Source organism: Arachis duranensis, chromosome 10 (genome assembly GCF_000817695.3).
Source record: "Arachis duranensis cultivar V14167 chromosome 10, aradu.V14167.gnm2.J7QH, whole genome shotgun sequence".
NCBI lineage: Eukaryota > Viridiplantae > Streptophyta > Magnoliopsida > Fabales > Fabaceae > Arachis > Arachis duranensis.
Window position 1 is genome coordinate 64,090,729 of NC_029781.3, and position 7,580 is coordinate 64,098,308.

Sequence of the window (7,580 nt, forward strand, 5' to 3'; positions counted from 1 at the left end):
AATTTGTTTCAAAATTTCATCCTTATCAGCATTTATTATTATCATTTATATACTAAAAAAAATAAATAAATAAACATACACTTGTATATACTTCCCTTATTATCATAAACAACAAAATTTGTTCACTTTCAATCCCTGTATGACTTCAAGTGAAAATTTTTGGGGGCATTATGTTAGACAAAATATTATTTTCATAAGAAAATTATAAAAATAAATAATTAGTTGTTTGGTAATATTCCTATATATAATATTTATATCTATTTTAAATTAAGTTAAATCATTTGATAGTTGATCATTTGATAGTTAGTTATTTATTTAAATTTTGAAATTAACATCAAGCAAGAAGTGTGGAAAACAGCTACAAGAAAATCAAATTTCCTACAAGTGGTGTACAAAGAGTAACTGCCCATTGAGATTAGGCTGGTCTATAAATAGAGCTTTAGGAATAGGTTGTAATCAGTTCAGTTCTTCTTGGAAAACACTTGGAAACCCAAAACGCTCTCAGCCCCTTGGCATCACAGAGTAACATTGGGAATCCTAAGTAATTCCTCTGAACTCAAACACTTGTACTTTACTTTTTTCCAGTTTTTATTAATAAATTTCCTTTGCTTTTATGTCTTTTTCATCTTCTTTTTAATTTCCTATTTGTTTTAATTTCTGCATTTTACTTTGCCTCCGGCACCTTTTATGTTTTTCTTTTTATCTTTAATTTTACTTTCGAAACTACAATTGAGACTTTGAGACACCCACAAAAGGAGTCGTTTCCGCTCCTTGAATTAAGATTGTGAAACAAAACTCGAAAATTGTTGATTTATTTGTTGTTAACAATGGAACAAAAATTTGAGTAAAACATATATACACAGTTCAAGTAAAAATAAATTGTTCTGCTGCAATTCAAATACTATAAATAAAGAAAATTTAATTATTTTGATAGTCTCTATAATTTTTTTAAATTTTCAATTGGGTCTTTATATTTTTTTCATTTTAATTAGATCCTTATACTATATTAAATTTTGTAATTAAGTCCCTATCATAACAAAAATATTAAAATTAACAGAATATTCCGTTAAAAAATCGAATATACCACATAAAGCCAAAAAAATTGACAACATCCTTATTTTTTAAATTTCAAAAATGCCCTCAACATTGTTTTAGTGTCTACTTTTTTCTTTCTCGCCTCCAGCATCTATCTCCTTTTCATCTCCCCTGGCCTTGCGTCTAGTTCCCCTCGCCTCCAGCCTTGTCTCGCTCTAGCTCGCTGTGCGTCTAGTTCCCTTTGCCTGCGTTCAAATCGTGTTGCTTCCATCCTCGTCTCTCTCTAGCTCGCTGCCTCCTCTCCTAACCCGATCTAGCTCTCTTCACCTCCAACTTCGTCTCGCTCTAGCTCGCCACTGCCTCCCCTGCCTTGCATCCAGTTTTCTTCGCCTCGCATTCAAATCACCTCGCCTCTAGGCTAGCCAGTTGTTCTTTGTTACTGTTGTTGGTGCCATGGTCATCGTAGAACGCGAAGAAAGAGAAAGAGAGAATGATTGAAGTGAGTGAAAGACAGATTCGACCTCCATTGCTCGTTGTCTTTGGGTTCTGGACTGGTTTTTCTTGCTTCTAGTGTGTTCTATTTTTACTTTGTTTTGATTCTACTTTTGCATCTGTTTCATTTTGCTTCTTTGACGTTATGCTTCTGCTTCTTCACCTGAATTGGTTCTATTTTTGTTCACTAATTATGCTAAAAAAATTTAATTGTACTAACAAATTCTTATTATGAGTTCTGATTATGTGCTCTATTTGTAATTATGTTATGGCAAAAATTTTGTTTTTGATTATGTTAATATTTGATTATGATATAAATTTTAATTTTGGATTTATGTTGGTTTTGAAAAAAATGTTTCGAATATGGTGAGCAACTATGATGCACAGATACGATACATGACACGACGCGGGACATGCCGATACACAAATTTTAAAATCTTATAAGATATGGAAACACGCATACATATAAAATATAAAGTATTTTTTAGATATATTGTAATAATATTTTGATATTTTATTGATATTAAAATATAAATTAATTCTTTAATTATTTTAATTGTCTTATTTTAATTATATAAAATATTTAAAATATTTTTTATTTTAATAAATAATACATACTATTTATAAATTTCTTTTAAGAATACATGTTAAGAATAAGATTAGACACGCTAACACGTGATGGTATTCAGGTGTGTCCAAACGTGTCTGGAGAAGAATTTTTTATTTTTTATTAAAACACGATTAGACACAGCTAACACGCATGTTGTAAACCCCGTTAAATTAGTAGATAATTAGTCAATGAATTAGTTTTTAATAAAGAAGATTAGAAATGAAAATATTATATTAAATTAGGATAGAGCTCATTGAAACGAAAATTTTGACACTATTTTCAAAGAAATCGGTCCAAGATTGAACCGAACGGACCGAACCGATTGAACCGGACCCAAACCGGGCTGTGGGCCCAACTGAACCAGCCTTTTAAAAGAACCCACGTCCTCTTCTTCCCCATTTCAGCAACATTGAAGTTACAAGGGAAAGGAGAGAAAGGAATCCCGTAACCCTACGGTGAAATTCCAACAGATGTAACTTCTCCGTTCGAGCTTCGATTGCCGCACCATTTGTGGCCACACGTTCACCGTGTCGAGCTCTACGTTTCTACCAGAACAATTTTATAGGTAACTTGCTGTTTCATCTCAGCCTCTTCATCCCCAATTTTTGGAGAATTCAGTAGAGATGTTGAATTTCTTTGTTCTTTGATGTTTTAGGATCCAATTAGCTTGAGAAAAATATTTACTCTTGCTTATGTGAAGCTTGGATAAGGTGAGGATATGATAATTCTATTTAAATTTTATTGAATTTGAGCTTTGAGTATTAAATTGGATATATGTGTTATAAATGTGTATTAGGTTGTGAATAAATAATTGGAACTTGGAATTGTGAATATTGGAACTTGGAAGAAGCTGAGCCTAGTGTTTACTGAATTTTGGAAAGGCTATGTTTGTTTTGGAATAGCTGTGTTTGTTTAATAAATTACCTTGATCACTACGAAGAAATTGGCCAAGGTATGGTTTAGGTTTATTGCATTTAATATATAATGTTCTGTGAAAATTTATGTTAGATGACCATAGGATAAGTTGGATTGCATGTGTATATTTAATACTTAGTATCATGTTGATGGACATGGTTGGTTTGGTGCTTGTTGATTAATTGGTGATTCATGGAAAAAAATTGTCGGTAAAGAATTTTTCAATGAATTCTCGTTGCAAGTATAGTTCTAAACCAACAAACAATCCTCAATCAAAAACTTAGTTTTTTCACAAGTATAAACCCCAAATAAAAATAACCGAAGGATTTAAATCTCGGGTCGTCTCTCAAGAAATTGCAGGAAAGAGTTCTTGTTATTGGATATGGATTGTATATTTTGGGATTTTTAATAAGAGACAAAGAAATGTAAATAGCAAAAGCTAAGAAAGCTCTTGGCAAGGAATGAGAACTAGAAGTCCTATCCTCATTATCATCATCAATTGTGACAAGAATTGTCTATTGTTCCCACTTAGTTAACCTCTAACTACGAAGGAAAGTCAAGTGGATATAATCAAGTTGAGTCCACAAGTCCTAGTCAAATACTAAGGAAAGGCTAGCTTTAGTGGCATTCAAGTCAATTAGCAACTTCCAATTATCAATTAACAACAGAGTTTGATAACTCAAGAGTCTTCAATTATTCAACCCAAGTCAAGAGGAGAAAAGTCTACTCTAACATCCTACCAAGCATTTTATCAAACACTTGGAAGGCATAAATGAAAGCATGGTAAAATGACAAGAAATGTAAATCTACAACTACTCAAGGCAAGGGAATAACAATAGTAAAGCAATTAAACACTAAAAGAACATAAAACAAAAATTGCATTAAAAGGAAATCAAAGTAACAAGAGCGCATAAACATAAAAGAGGTATAAAAAGAAAAATTAACAAGAGAATTGAGAAGAACAAAGGTATAAGAATAACAAATTGTAAGGAAGACAAGATGAAAACAAGAAATTAAAACTAAATTTATGAAAATCCTAATCTAAACCTAACCTAATTTCCAAAGAGAAGAGAGAGCTTCTCTCTCTAGAATTCTACCTAAAGCATGGTGAAAACTCAAACTAACACTACTTGGTTCATCCCCCTTCAATCCTTGGGTTCAATAGCATCAAAAATCGGTTGGATTGGGCCCAAAATGATTCAGAAATCGCTGGCCACGAATTGCTAAAATGGACCCACGCTGATCATGTGACGCATGAAACGACGTGTACGTGTCTTTAAACGCCAGGAAACTATGACAAATTTTATACCATTTTAAAGCCCTGGATGTTAGCTTTCCAACGCAACTAGCACTGCCTCATTTGGACCTCTGTAGCTCAAGTTATGATCGATTAAGTGTGAAGAGGTCAGGATTGACAACTTGGCGATTCCTTCATTTCTTCATGAGTTCTCCATTTTTACATGCTTTTTCTTCATTCGCTCAATCCAATCTTTGCCTTCTAAACCTGAAATCACTTAAAAAACAGATCAAGGCATCGAATGGAATCAAGGTGAATTAAATTTAGCTATTTTAAGACCTAAAAACATGTTTTCACACTTAAGCACAAATATAGGAGAATTTACAAAATCATGCTATTTTAGTGAGTAAATGTGGGAAAAGTTGATAAAATCCCCTATATTCAACACAAGATAAACCACCAAATTGGGGTTTATCAAATCTCCCCACACTTAAACAATAGCATGTCCTCATGCTAAACCATGAAGGATAGGAAAAGGGGAATGAACATTTATTCAATGCAAAGAAACTATATAAACCTATCTATATGAATGCAACTAAATGCAAAATGATTCTACCTACTTGGTTAAAAATAAATCAATCTCCAAGACCATATATGAGCAAGTAGGGCTAACATAGTATGACGATTCATGAATCCTACCAATTCAAATATCAAAATGAAGTTCAAATAGACTTTCGAGAAGAAAGCTCATGAAAGCCGGGAACAAGGAATTGAGCATCGAACCTTCACCGGAAGTGTTTGCACTATAGTCGCTTGAGTGTATAGGGTTGATCACTTAATTCTCTTCTAATCATGCTTTCCAAGATCTATTTTTCATCTAACAATCAACAATTATTTAATGCATGCATACATATATCATGAGGGCTTATCCATAGGTTGTAATGGGGTTAGGGTCAAGGTGAGGTTTTATTTGGACAAGTGGACTAGGATTTGAATCTTTGATTAACTTAAACTTCCCACCTATCCTAAACACAACCTATTTAATTCTAATACAAGCCTAAGTACCCATTTTCCACTTTTTTACACACTCATGCATTCTCTTTTCAATTCATATCCTATATACATTGATATTGTTGAACTTTACTTTGGAGCATTTTTGTCCCTTTTTTCTTGCTTTTCTTTTTCTATTTTTGTTTTCTTTTATTTTTTTGTATATATATTTTTTCTATTTTTCCTTTGTATAATTTTTTTCTTTTCAAACTAAAAATATATACAAGAGCATCAATGCATGAGTATGTACTCAATATCCAAAATCTTCAATGAAAATAAAAACACACTCTTATCTCAACCAATGTCCCAAGTTTTCCCACACTTGAATGATACACACTCACTAGCCTAAGCTAATCAAAGATCCAAGTTAAGGGACATTTATTATTTTTCACTTCAAGGCTTGTAATGTGCTAAAAGTAAGAATAAAGGGGTTAAAATAGGTTCCAAGTTGGCTAACAACGATTGATGAAAGGTAGGCTATTTAGGTATGTGAGCTAAATGAAATGATGGCCTCAATCATATAAATACATGTATACATGGAATAATGGACATAAAGAATCAAACAAATTAAAGATTACAATCATAGAAAGAGAATAATGCACACAAGAATGGAAATAAGTGGTTATAAGATGTAACCACACAATTGGGCTCAAAACTCACATGCTTATGTGTTCTTAGCTCAAAAACTATGTTCCAAAATAAATTCTTCAAGCAAGTTCAACACAAAATTTTTTTTAAATTGGTAGGGATTGGTAGGGTGCCCTAAAACAATTTCTTGGAAAAGAAATCATCACCCTAACCAAGTAGTCCTAACATAAAAAGAAGTGGTGAAATATATACAAATTCTAACTAACATGCAACCTATCATGCAATGCAACGACTAATCTAATAGAGAAAATTAAGAATTGGTGTTGAAAGGAAGTGGTTACTCACGGAAGTCGGTCATCGACCGAACGTCCCCACACTTGAAGATTGCACCGTCCTCGCTGCATGCAAAAAAGAGCAAGGTGGACGGGTTGGTACAATTGATGAGCTTCTTAAAAGGAATGTGCATATGAACTTGTTTGTCCCCATGTAGAAACTTTTCCTTTTTCCTTCTTGGTGGCCAGCCTAAAAGGAGAGAAAAAGAAAGAAAATTAAACCTACAACGAAGATATCAAAGCAAATAGAACATAGGCGGGGGCTAATGCCAAATAAGGGTAATGTTCTCAACTACATGGTAGCTAAGCATGTGAGTGAGAAAACAATATAAGCTAAGGCATATTAATACTTGATGTAAGAGTAGAGTTAAAGCATGAAGAGCATATTGAGCATCAAGTTCAAACAAGAAAAAATGGATCATGAAAGATAATATGAGTTCATATCAATGCACAAGGAAAACAAGAGTCATAAAAGATTAAGCATTGATTTAAAAGTTTCATCACCCATCAATATCAAACAAGTCAAGAGGCATCAAAATAATGCAAGAAATTCTCAACAATTTTGTAGGAAAATTCAACAACATTATTAAAATAAGAAATTTAGAAAAGAAAATAAGAATAAGTTATGAAAACAAAATTAAAATTCAATGAATAAAAGTATGCAAATGCAATAAACAAAGAAAAATGAAAGATGAGAAAAATAATTTATATATATATTTTTTTTATTTATTTATTATTTTTTTTTTGAAGAGAGGGAAAAGAAAAAAGTAAGAAGAGAATAAGAGAGAAGAAGAAAAGTAGAAAGAAAGAAGAAGAATAGAAGAAAGAAGAAGAAAGGAGAAGGGAGAAAAATAGAGTGCAATCCATGCATAAGCGTCGCCCATGCTTAAGCGTGGATTGCAGCAGGGACAATCGACGCATAAGCGTGACCCATGCTTACCCGTGGATTGCAACAGGGACAATCCACGCATAAGCGTCACCCATGCTTAGGCGTGGATTTTCTCACAAAGTTAGCACAAAGTAGACACAACTCTCTGGTTTTTGTACCAGGAGTTCCCATATGGCAATCCACGCATAAGCATCGCCCATGCTTAACCGTGGATTGACCTTTTTTTTAGAAGCATAAATACAGAATTTAACACTCTCCTAACCTATAAACATTCTAAATCACCCAAAATTCAAATTTAACAACAAATCTTTTGGTTTTTGAAAAATTTTCAAATACAAAACAAACAAAACTTACACTATAAGCAAAATACAATTCAAAAATAACTATTCTAATCAAAGCATGAATTTAACAAACAACCTATCAATAAAAGCA